This window comes from Loxodonta africana, chromosome X (assembly GCF_030014295.1).
Source record: "Loxodonta africana isolate mLoxAfr1 chromosome X, mLoxAfr1.hap2, whole genome shotgun sequence".
Lineage (NCBI taxonomy): Eukaryota > Metazoa > Chordata > Mammalia > Proboscidea > Elephantidae > Loxodonta > Loxodonta africana.
Window position 1 is genome coordinate 76,366,947 of NC_087369.1, and position 12,584 is coordinate 76,379,530.

The 12,584-nt window shown below is 37.9% G+C and overlaps 1 protein-coding gene across 2 annotated transcripts in view; it reads right to left on the reverse strand.

Moving 5' to 3' along the window:
• The window catches only part of OPHN1 (oligophrenin 1), a 558,532-nt gene that overhangs the window by 158,720 nt on the left and 387,228 nt on the right, over positions 1–12,584 (reverse strand). The gene's annotated exons all lie outside the window — the stretch shown is intronic.

Genomic DNA, 12,584 nt, shown 5'->3' on the forward strand with positions numbered 1-12,584 from the left:
GCATATTTCTAAATGTATTTTATCAAGACTACATGTAGAAAGAGGGCTCTGATATGGAGCAAAGTTACAAAGACTGGGAGGGAGAGAGAGAGAGACCGCACTGGTTTTGCTTCTCTAGAGAACCCAGACTAAAACTATCGAATATTATATTGATACAAAACAAAAATTTGGTTTTCTTTGCTAAAATGAGAGAATTTTCTTGCATCATTAGTCTAGTCTTAATAAGAGGTTGTAAAGATTCTTCTTTATCTTCTGTGTAATCTGCCTAGATAGCAAAGATTCTGTCTTACCGGAATAACCCTCTAGGGTTATGTCCTTGTTATTTAAGAAAACAAAGGTTTCTCCCTTCCAAATGAGCTAAGGGTGTTTATAACCATGCTACTTCCTACACTTGCTTTATAATCTTTTATTGTCACTGTGCTTAAATAGGTAGCTGTAGTGAGTTTGAGGGAATTCAGGCTGATCAAGGAAAAAGATATGACCACAAGATAGCAGCACTGTACAGTAAATTATTGGGCCTGAAGCACTGACAGTCACATGTAGGGGGTAGTCCCCCACAACAGAAGGTCTTCCAGAGGAAAGAGGTGCAGGGAGCCACAAGAAAGGGAAAAGGGTATGACAAACCACAGGGAAGAGGAGAAGGGAGGAGGGGTTATGTACGTGTTCATGACATCCTCCTGCAGCAAGGTGGGCAGTCTCTCTGGGTCAGAGAACACTGAAGGATAGACAAAGCTGGGGGTGTTTTTAACAACAGTGTTTTAACTTACCTAGGGCTTTTTTTTTTTTTTAGGGCTAGTAGTTTTTTGTTTTTTTTTTTTTAGGGCTAGTAGATATTGGACAGTTCCGAGGAGTATGAAAAGCAGGCAGGATCTAAGTGGCTAAAAATCTGCTTATTTGGGCTATTTTTAACACAACTGATGTATATAAGTTTGAGTTTGGTTCTAGTGGGCTTTTTTGGGCTAAGGAGCCTCAGCCTGATATAAAGAAGTAAATAACTCATGAGCAATACACAGAGGCCATCTTTGGCTCATTTATTTTAACAGTAGCCAAGTATTGTTTCTCAGTAACCCATGACCCTATCCTAATCAAGTGATCAAATCTCCTGACAGCTTTTGCTATTTTACCAACCACCCAAAACTGAATCCTAAATGATATCTTCTGCACCTAAAACTGTCTTTGAGATTTTCCAGAGGGCCCCTGCAAAATCACAAAAAGGATTTGTTCTTGCACCTTGTAAAAAGAGATGCCAGAAATAATGAGATTTAGCTGACATGTTGCTATTAATGAGTTATGTGCAAAGCACTGTCAAATCATTAGAGATGCTTAGCCTTCTCTAGGTAAAATTTCTATGGGTAAAATGTTATTAATATACATGTTTCAGCAATTTTATGCTGTACAGTTCCTAGAGAATTGTCAATGCCCTGGTTGTTCCTGTTTCTACTTATCAGAGTCCTAGAACCACCTTGCCTAGTATTAGACAATACGAGTGTAGTTTTATCAGTCATAATTTCAGTTTTTTTTTAAATTGTTAACTTAGTTTCAACTTTACTTCTTTAACTTGAATCTTGGTATTTTAAACTAGTGGTTTTCAATTGGGGATTTATATCACTTACTTATGGAGTTTTATATTAATAAAACTGTATATTAGTACAGAAGTTTAGGACCTACTGAAGATTACTAGATCTCTTTACTTGATATTCTTGATATATTCTTGGTATAAACCAAAAAAAAAACCCAAAAGCCAAAACCAAACAAAAAATCTCATTGTCATCAAGTTGATTCCAACTTATAACAACCCTGTAGAACCGAGCTGAGCTGCCCCATAGGGTTTCCAAGACTAAATTTTTACGGAAGCACACTGTCACATCTTTCTCCCACAGTGTGGCTGGTGGGTTCAAACCGCCAAGCTTTCAGTTAACAGCCATGTGCTTTACCATTGTGCCACCAGGGCCCCTTATTTTTGATATAGTCTAACTACATTTTTGGTACATTCATGGCATATTATGTCAGGATTACTATATAACTGAAGTTTTTCTTTTTTTTCTGTAAATATTATGTTCATAAATCTTTATAAATTAGATATATATCTACTCTTCTTTGAAAATAAGGTCAGTCTTTTTTTTTTAGATTGGCTTTATCTTGCTTTGCACATCATAGGCAACCAAATGTCCTTATCAGTTGCATTATTCTTGTAATAAATTCTCATCAGATATTCCACTTTGGAAATAATGAGTAATAAGTTAACCACAGCTTTTTATTATTTACAGACACTTTTTTTGTTTTAATCTGTTGCTTCCCTGAAAGCACTTGTAATCAGCTACAGGCCAGAATGCTTGATAGTTATGGTTGATTTTATGGAACCAAGGCTTGCAAATCCCTTTTGGGAAAAGTTGCCTGTAACTTGGTTTACGGGGTTCTCAGGTGAGTAAGAAAGGTCACTTCCTAGCAGGCCTTGGAGCCTTAGGATATTTTCAGACCCTCGAATTTGTCCAGCTTCATAGGTACTTTAGGTGAAATCTGGTGGGAAGTTCTTGGCTTGGCTTTGTAGCCTCAAGAGACTTTTAAAATTCCAATCTGAGCTTCCTTATGAAAATGTCCAGCAAAGCAAACTTTTGAAGGCCTATATGGGAAATTACCATCCTTGCAGCAAACCATGCATGGGTCAAAATTCTGCCTGGACAAGTTGTTGCCTAGACCACTAAGGAAGTCCAGGTAAATGCTTGGGTCATACATTCCCTTATAGGAGAGGTAACCACAACTGTGGACCACATCACCAAGATCATTTACATTCCAGCTCAAGAGGTTAAGAAACTCCATTAGCAGTGCTGCATAACCCAAATATTTTCCTCCAATAACCTCTTGGAATCCACTGGACTGGTTACCCTCAGGGTTCAACTCCTGGCTCTTTAATGTTGTTAGTTGTGTGGAATCGATTCTCACTCATAGAGACCCCATGTGTGCACAGCAGAACTTCTCCACAGGGTTTTCAAGACTGTGACTTTTCATAAGCACATCGCCAGGCCTGTCTTCCAAGGCACCTCTGGGTGGGTTGGAATTGCCAACCTTAGTAGTCGACTACTTAACCATTTGTGCCAACCAGGGACTCCTTCTTTAATAAAACATTTTATATTAATATTTCTCTTTCATTTTAAGCATTCCTCTTTTAACATGCTTGATCTCCAGAATTCTAAAAAAACTAACCTTTGCCACAACCTGTCAACAGATGGTTCAACTGATTTTATAGGAACAACACCAATAAGAGTCCTTGAGAAAGTATTTCTTATACCCTTCTTCCCTCTACTCAGGAGGTTATGATTGCCTCTGGGTTGTTTACTGACATATTAATGTTGAACAAAATGGGGAATGGACAATGTTGAATTTTACCTGAACCCTGTACTCTAAGAAAACAGCTAGTTAAAAAATCCCCTATGCTTTTATTCTCTGAAATACCTTTTGTGTTCTGAGAAATGGCTAATTGCAAAGGACCACTCCGACCTAACATATCTCAGTACCCACCTGTACCCTTCCTCATAACTCAGATTATACAAAACTCCATCCTTCCTCATGACTCCCTTTTTAAATAAAATCCCAAGTTTTCTCCTTTTCTTTGAGACATTCATTAATGAACAGTCTCCCTATTGCAATAGCCTAAATAAAATCATTCCCTTAATTGTCTGGTCCAATTTGTTTTCACAAGTAACAAGTAGTACGGACAATACATAACTGATTTTTGGGAGTGGCAAAATAAGGTCAAAGGTCCATCTAAATTTTTATATTAAAATTATTCAGTGTTCAAAATTAAAGGAACATTAGAAAGAAATTTTTGAACGAATTAAATATCTACACCTTGGATCTCCATTTGTATTGATTAGATAAAAATGCATTTAACTTGGCAACTGGACTATACCAGAGCAGTTACAACCGTAACTCAGGAATTATACTTCAAGCTTTACATGCAGTTGGTGCTCAGTAAATACTCACTGCATTAAATGGGGGCTTGATTAATCCTATAGGAAATGTTAACAATATATGGGCACAGCTAGACAATCTCGTCAGTTGCCCATAGAATAGACCCAAGTTTTATTGAGGAATGTTATATTAATTGACTGGCAATCTATGTATTATTTTGAATTAACTCAAATTGGAAAAGTTTGGATACTAGACCATTAATATTTGTATTTATTGAAACATGACATACTCATGCCAACACACTATACAGTATAGTAGGAAGGTTGTTGGTTTCTTTTTACAGCATTATTTTTTTAAAATAATTTTTATTGTGCTTTAAGTGAAAGTTTACAAATCAAGTCAGTCTCTCACATATAAACTTATATACACCTTACTACATACTCCCACTTACTCTCCCCCTAATGAGTCAGCCCGCTCCATCCTTCCAGTCTCTCCTTTTGTGACCATTTTGCCAGTTTCTAACCCCCTCTACCCTCCCATCTCCTCTCCAGACAGGAGATGCCAACATAGTCTCAAGTGTCCACCTGATGCAAGTAGCTCACTCCTCATCAGCATCTCTCTCCAGCCCATTGTCCAGTCCAATCCATGTCTGATGAGTTGGCTTCAGGAATGGTTCCTGTCCTGGGCCAACAGAAGGTTTGGGGACCATGACTGACAGGATTCTTCTAGTCTTAGACCATTAAGTCTGGTCTTTTTATGAGAATTTGGGGTCTGAATCCCACTGTTCTCCTGCTCCGTCAGGGGTTCTCTGTTGCGTTCCCTGTCAGGGCAGTCATCGGTTGTGGCTGGGCACCATCTAGTTCTTCTGGTCTCAGGGTGATGTAGTCTCTAGTTCACATAGCCCTTTCTGTCTCTTGGGCTCATAATTACCTTGTGACCTTGGTATTCTTCATTCTCCTTTGATCCAGGTGGGTTGAGACTCATTGATGCATCTCAGATAGCCGCTTGCTAGTGTTTAAGGTCCCAGACACCACACTTCAAAGTGGGATGCAGAATGTTTTCTTAATAGAATTTATTTTGCCAATTGACTTAGATGTCCCCTGAAGCCATAGTCCCCAAGCCCCTGCCCCTGCTCCACTAACCTTCAAAGCATTCAGTTTATTCAGGGAACTTCTTTGCTTTTGGTCCAGTCCAGTTGTGCTAACCTCCACCGTATTGAGTGTTGTCTTTCCCGTCACCTAAAGTAATTCTTATCTACTATTTTTATCTAATCAGTAAATAACCCTCTCCCACCCTCCCTCCCTCCCCCTCTCATAACCACAAAAGAATGTGTTCTTCTCAGTTTAAACTATTTCTCAAGATCTTATAATAGTGGTCTTATACAATATTTGTCCTTTTGCATCTGACCAATTTCACTCAGCATAATGCCTTCCAGGTTCTTCCATGTCATGAAATGTTTCACAGATTCATCACTGTTCTTTATTGATGCGTGTATTCCATTGTATGAATATGCCATAATTTATCCATTCGTCTGCTGATGGACACCTTAATTGCTTCCAGCTTTTTGCTATTGTAAACAGTGCTGCAATAAACATGGGTGTGCATATATCTGTTCATGTAAAGGCTCTTATTTCTCTAGGATATATTCCAAGTAGTGGGATTGCTGGGTCATATGGTAGTTCTATTTCCAGCTTTTTAAGGAAACGCCAGATCAATTTCCAAAGTGGTTGTACCATTTTTCATTCCCACCAGCAGTGTATAAGTGTTCCAATCTCTCTACAGCCTCTCCAACATTTATTATTTTTTGTGTTTTGAATTTATGCCAGCCTTGTTGGAGTGAGATGGAATCTCATCGTAGTTTTAATTTGCATTTCTCTAATGGCTAATGATCGAGAACATTTCCTCATGTATCTATTAGCCACCTGAATATCTTCTTTAGTGAAGTGTGTGTTCATATCTTTTGCCCAATTTTTAATTGGATTGTTTGTCTTTTTGTGGTTGAGTTTTAGCAGAATCATATAGATTTTAGAGATCAGGCGCTGGTCTGAGATGTCATAACTGAAAATTTTTTCCCAACCTGTAGGTGGTCTTTTACTCTTTTGGGGAAGTCTTCAGATGAGCATAGGTGTTTGATTTTTAGGAGCTCCCAGTTGTCTGGTTTCTCTTTGTCATTTTTAGTAATGTTTTGTATTCTTACAGCATTATTTTTGTTCCTTTTTCTGTTTCCTCTTACCTGAGTGAGACAGGTAAGTACACATTTAACAACTTCATGATCATATCAACCTTTTTTTTTTTAATTAATTAGCTCTTTGTTGAAAGAGCTAAAAAATTCAAATAGTGTAAATGTTTTTATAAGATGAAATGTACCCTTCCCCAAATGTATATCTAGAGGTTCCAATGATTGAATTAACCACTCTTTCTCCAATGAACTGAAGCTACACCTTTATCATATCCTAAATTTCCACATATACTTGCATCTAATTTTGAACTCACTATACTGTTTCAACTGTTTTGTCTTTCTTCCAGTACCTGTTCCAAATCGTTTTTGTCAGTTGCAGCCTTATTGTATCTGTTATGATCTGGGATGATTCTTCTACTTGAAAAACTTCCAGACTCTCCTCACAAGTTGATTTATCTACATAAACTTTTGCATCAGATTTTTTTTTACTTCTGAAACAATTTCTAGCTGTCTTGTCATTAAGAGTGCATTATATTAAATAATTGGCATCTTTACCATGCTGATAGTCCCATCCAAAAAGTGGCTCTGTGTTTCTATTTATTCAAGTGTTCTCTCAGGTCCCTTTTTAGTATTTCTTCATATAGATCTTACACATTTCTTGCTAAGTTTATTCCTAGGTCTTTTATCTGTTTGGTTACTTTCATAAAAGGGATTATTTTCTTCTACTTTATTATGTAAATCATTATATATGAGAAAGAAATTTCTGCACATTAGATTTGTAATTAGCCACCTTACTAAATTCTGTTTTCCAGGATCTTTTCAAGCCATGCTCTTGATTCTTCTAGCTATACAATGATATTCTCTGTAATATATAGATATTGCCTCCTGCTTTCCAGCTTTTATATTTCTACCTTATTTCTCTTGTTTAATTGTATTAACTAGTACTCACAGAATAATATTCCATAATAGCAGTAATAAAATACATCCTTGTCCATATTTCTGACATTGCCGAGATTGCATAACATTTATATTATGAACTCATTTTTCTAAAATGGTTTCTGTATATTTTGATAGAAACATACTTTAAATAATGGTCACCAAGTATTAAAAATAATTATTTCTGGGGAGTGGGATGTGAGGTGAATTTTTACTGTCTCCTCTGAACACTTTTATAATACTTGAATTGTTTTAAGATTTTTTTAATTTAAGTTATTGTCATGAATTGAATTGTGTCCCCCCAAAATGTGTCAACTTGGTTAGGCCATGATTCCCAGTATTGTGTTGTTGTCTTCCACTTTGTGACTTTATGTTAAAGAGGATTAGGGTGGGATTGTAACACCCTTACTAAAATAAAGTCACATCCCTAACCCAATCCCTGGGGTGTGGCTTTTTACCTTACAAGAGATAAAAGGGAAAGCAAGCAAAGAGTGGGGGGCCTCATACCACCAAGAAAGCAGTGCTGGGAACAGAGAGTGTCCTTTGGACCCAGGGTTCCTGTGTGGAAAAGCTCCTAGTCCAGGGGAAGATTGAAGACAAGAACCTTCCTCCAGAGCTGATGCAGAAAGCCTCCCACCTTGGGAAATGTCATTTCTCTGAACATCTCTCAATACTCTTCAAAGTTTCACTTCAAAACCCTTGCTTAGCTAGACCTACCAATTCTAAAAATTATGCCACATAATTTGCCCAATTCTAATCAGGTGACGCCCTGAATTTGGACTTCTAGCCTACTAGACTGTGACAGAATAAACTGTTAAAGCCATCCACTTGTGGTATTTCTGTTACCGCAGCATTAGATAACTAAGACAGTTATTATTCCTTTTCAAATATTAATGTTTTTAAAGCATATTCAGCACAAACAAGTCATGAGGTCATTTACCCTCAAAATAAAAATATTTCATAAAAATTTAAAAAACTTTCGATTTTATATATTATGTTTTTAAACAGACACAAAGTTATTAGGACGTAAGTACTAATTAAGTTGATTGGACTTAACTACTTAATAAATTGAGCTTTAGGTACTATTTTTGGCCTAGGGACACCATGAAAAAAGTTATTAAAGCACTAAGCGTGCATGAAAAGAGAAAGTTTGAGAACCTCACCTCAGACTGAAAAATAACCACCAGAAGATAATAGAACTGAAACCATCTACAGCCACACAGTTTACTGTCTACATTAACATGATTTTACTATTCAACACTGTGCATTAACAGGAATTACTATTTCAGAAGATTCTTGCCAGCAGGAGGATGTCGTAAATAGATTTCCAGAAACTTCTTGGAAATCTTAACAATGATTATCAATTAGCTCCCACCTTGGGAAATGTCATTTCTCTGAACATCTCTCAATACTCTTCAAAGTTTCACTTCAAAACCCTTGCTTAGCTAGACCTACCAATTCTAAAAATTATGCCACATAATTTGCCCAATTCTAATCAGGCAGTCTCCAAATGCCAAAAACCTTAGGAATGCGACCCCTGCCCTTCTCCGTTTGACTCCCTCTTCTGAGAGGATACTAACTACTAAGGTATTGCTTACTGCAGTAAACAACAAATTTGGCTTTGCTTGCCCAGCAAATTATTTTATTGCCCTTTTAGAATCAGCAGTGGACAAGACACAAACCTGATTCATATAACTCCTTGTTTATAACCCCTCTGGTTTCTCATTGGCCTTATGCTAAACAATAAAATCCTTAACATGATTTATATGGTGCTGCAGGACCTGGCCCCAGAATAAGGTTGTCAGAAAAATACAGGACATTCAGTTAAATCTGAATTTCATATAAATAATGGTTAATATTTTTTAGTATAAGTATGTCCCAAATCTGTTTATCTGAAATTGAAATTCAACTAGAAGTTCTGTATTTTTACTTGCTAAATCTGGCAATCCTATTCTGTCCTCATCTTAGGATCATTTTCCACTTATATCTCAATTCTAAGTACAAGTCCATGTCAAGAACCCTGGCCACAGAGAATGGGTAGGTACAGGCATTAAAGCAGATAATTAGTCTCTGCAGGAGGCAAATCAACTATCCAGCTGAGCAGGCTAGCTCAAGAGTGGGAATACAGCCAGACCGCTGGTGGATACACACAGACATAGGGCTACACCCTGGGGGTGTGCAAAACAGAATAGACTGGGGGTGTGATGGTTAAGATTGTGTGTCATCTTGGCTGGGTCATGATTCTCAGTGTTTTGGCAGGCGTATAATGTTGTGATCACTTCCCTGTTGGAATTTGATAAGTGATCACCCCCCTAATGGGATTTACTGCAGTACTGGTGGTGGCGGGGCCTGTGGCGGCTCACCGCCACCCCCTCAGGCTTCATTTCTCCATCCTCCGCAGCCTGGCTCTTCCTGCTTGCCTTGCTGGGGCTTTTACTTGTTCTAGATCCTGCAGCTGGCTCCTGTTCATCTGACCTCCAGTTCTTGGGACTTGAGCTAGCAGCTTACCTGCGTTCTTGCTTATCTTGAGATTCATCAATCTTCATAGCCTGAAACAGCCCTGCTTTCTGGCCCGCTTATCTTGGGTTTGCCAGCCGCTACGGTTAAGTGAATTAGGAGAAGCCTCTTTCTTGCCTCACGGACTTGGGATGTTACAGCCTCTGAAAACCACGTGAGCCATTTCCTTGATATAAATCTCTCTCTCTACATATATATACGCTTTTACTGGTTTTGCTTCTCTAGAGAACTCAGCTTAAGACAGAGGGTGTGTAAAAAATTACAGTTTGAGAAAATCAAAGGAGTGACTTAATAAAAATCTCCGTAGTTTCTTTTCCAAGGATAGCAGTTGCTCCACCAAGGAAGCATGTGTACAACAACCAATATGCCCTATCATGAGGACTCCCAAGGACAAGAAGCGTCCTGGATCAATTGACTGCTTGGGGAATGGAGAGCTTCTAGGACAGAAGGAGTTTGCATAGGAAAGAAGGATACAAGAGGAGAGAGAAGGTGGAGGAGGAGAAAAAGGGACATATAAGGAGGAGAGAAGAGAAACTAAGCTCTTCCTTTGGTCTTTTCAGAAATCTAGAAAGTGTAAGCAGTTGATGTCCAAAGTATCCAGAGATACAAGCACCCAGATGTGTGCCACAGACAACAGACTGACATAGGGTGTCTTGGAAAGACTGAAGTTGATGTTAAAAACAGAAGCCCTGTCTGAAGATGATCCAAGAAGTTTTACCGCCCTTTGTGCTTACATATTATTTCTAAATATCATTCAGGTAACTTAATGGTAACAGTGTAGTCCCCAAATTCCAGACATTTCCAAGAATTTTAGAGGAGGAATGGAGCGTATAAAGCCCCAAAAGTCATATTCCATTAAATCAACATTCTTGAAATTCTGGATTTGAGTATATACATGATTCTCAACCAAGAATAAGACATAGTCCAACTCTTCAAGATGATCATGATGAAGCAGAACAGATAAACCCAAAAGTTATTACATCATAGCAGGAAATACACAATAATAGAAATAAGTGCAAAGTACACAATTAGTAGAGAAGAGAAGGTGATTAACTGTTTTGGGTAAGATGAGATTTGGCTTCAGAAAACATAATACCTGAAAAGAAATTTGAGTCATGAACAGGAATTCACAAGGCGGACAAATGTGGTGGCATATCAAAACAGACTGACTTTAGTCTGTGCCCTGGTGGTGCTGTGGGTAAGAGCTTGGCTGCTAACCAAAAGGTTGGTAGTTCAAATCTACCAGCTGCTCCTTGGATACCCTATGGGGCAGTTCTACTCTGTCCTACAGAGTCGCTAGGAGTCAAAATCAAATCCATGGCAACGGGTTTGGTTTTTGGTTTAGACTGTGCATCATTATTGATTTTATTTTTCTGAAATGGTAGTTTCTCCAATAGAGGGAGATTACAACATGCTTTAAGGAAGGAATGAATCAGAAAGATGGATGGGGTAGGAAGAAGGATCAAAAGTAGAGGCACTTAGACCACTAACCAGGTAAAAATAGTCTACAGGAAAGCTGGATGTGATCATTTGGACAACAAAGGAACAGTGCTGAGAAAAAGATAAAGGCAGTAGTCAGAATTTAAATGTTTTTCAGCAGAAAAAAAGAGCTGCAATTTCTCTTTGCCCATTTATCCCCAATAGGTTAAACGAGGAATCGCCTCAGATTGGAATGTAGGCATCTTTGAGAATTCTGGCTTCCCATGTGAAAATACTACTCAATTCCTACTTATATGTTATTTTGAAATATTAATTACATGCAGTTCAGATAACCTGGTGATACTAATGCTGACTTGTAGGGATTCACAACAGCCATCTTTTGTGAAACTATATAAAGTAGGAACTTTGCAATAGTATGAAGCACAACCAATCATTTATGGGATTGTTCATGTTTTTCAGAAATATGTTTTCTGCTAGGAGAGATATACATCAAAATAATTTCAATACAAGATGATTGGTGATATGTACAACTATAAAAGTGTGTTCAACATATGGAGTTAGTACAGAAAAGTGAAACCATTTACTGCTTTACTTAATTCTGAGGTACAGAAATTCTCGTTGTTAAATTTGGCCAGCATTTTTGCATTTCATGCTTTCGGTCATGATTTATTTGTTCTCTTCTCAGTATGTTATAGAGATACCCTCCATGGAATGTAAAGTTGTCAGTGCAGGTATAGACTGATCAACCCATCCAATCAAATAAGAATGTACACTCACAGTATGGGCGTCCCTGAGTGGCACTAATGGTTAATGGTTAACATGCTTGCTGTTAACTGAAAGGTTGGCAGTGTGAGTTCACCCAGAGGCTCCTAAGAAGAAATGGCTGGTAATCTACTTCCAAAAAAAAGTCACTGAAAACGCTCGGGAGCACAGTTCCACTCTGACGCACATGCGGTCACCGTGAGTTGGAATCAATTCAACAGCAACTGATTTGGTTATTGTCTTAGTTATTTAGTGCTGCTATAACAGAAATACCACAAGTGGATGGCTTTAACAAACATATTTATTTTACCACAGTTTAGAAGACTAGACGTCCGAATTCAGGATGCCGGCTCTAGGGCAAGGTTTTCTCTCTCAGCTCTGGAGGAAGTCTGAGATTCTGCTCCTGGGTGATCTTCATGTGGCTTTGGCATCTTTCTTCCCCCATCTCTGCTTCTTCACCTCGCTCGTTTAATCTCGTTTATATTTCAAAAGAGACTGACTTAAAACACACCCTACACCAATCCTATCTCATTAACATAACAAAGATAACCCATTTCCAAATAGGATTATAACCACAGGCGGAGAGGTTAGGATTTACAACATATATTTCGGGGGACAGGATTCAACCCATAGCAGTTACTTTATTTTTACTCAACTACGCTAGGACTCACTGAGGATTCTTATTCTGCAAATTAAATTGGTTTCTAATTTTTGTTTTAACTTGAAAAAGTGGAATTTTGTTAAAGTGGCAGTTAATCTTTTTTTTTTTTAATTTTCTTGTTTTAGGTGAAAGTCTACAGTGCAAATTAGTTTTTCACTCAAAAATTTATATAAAGTGTTT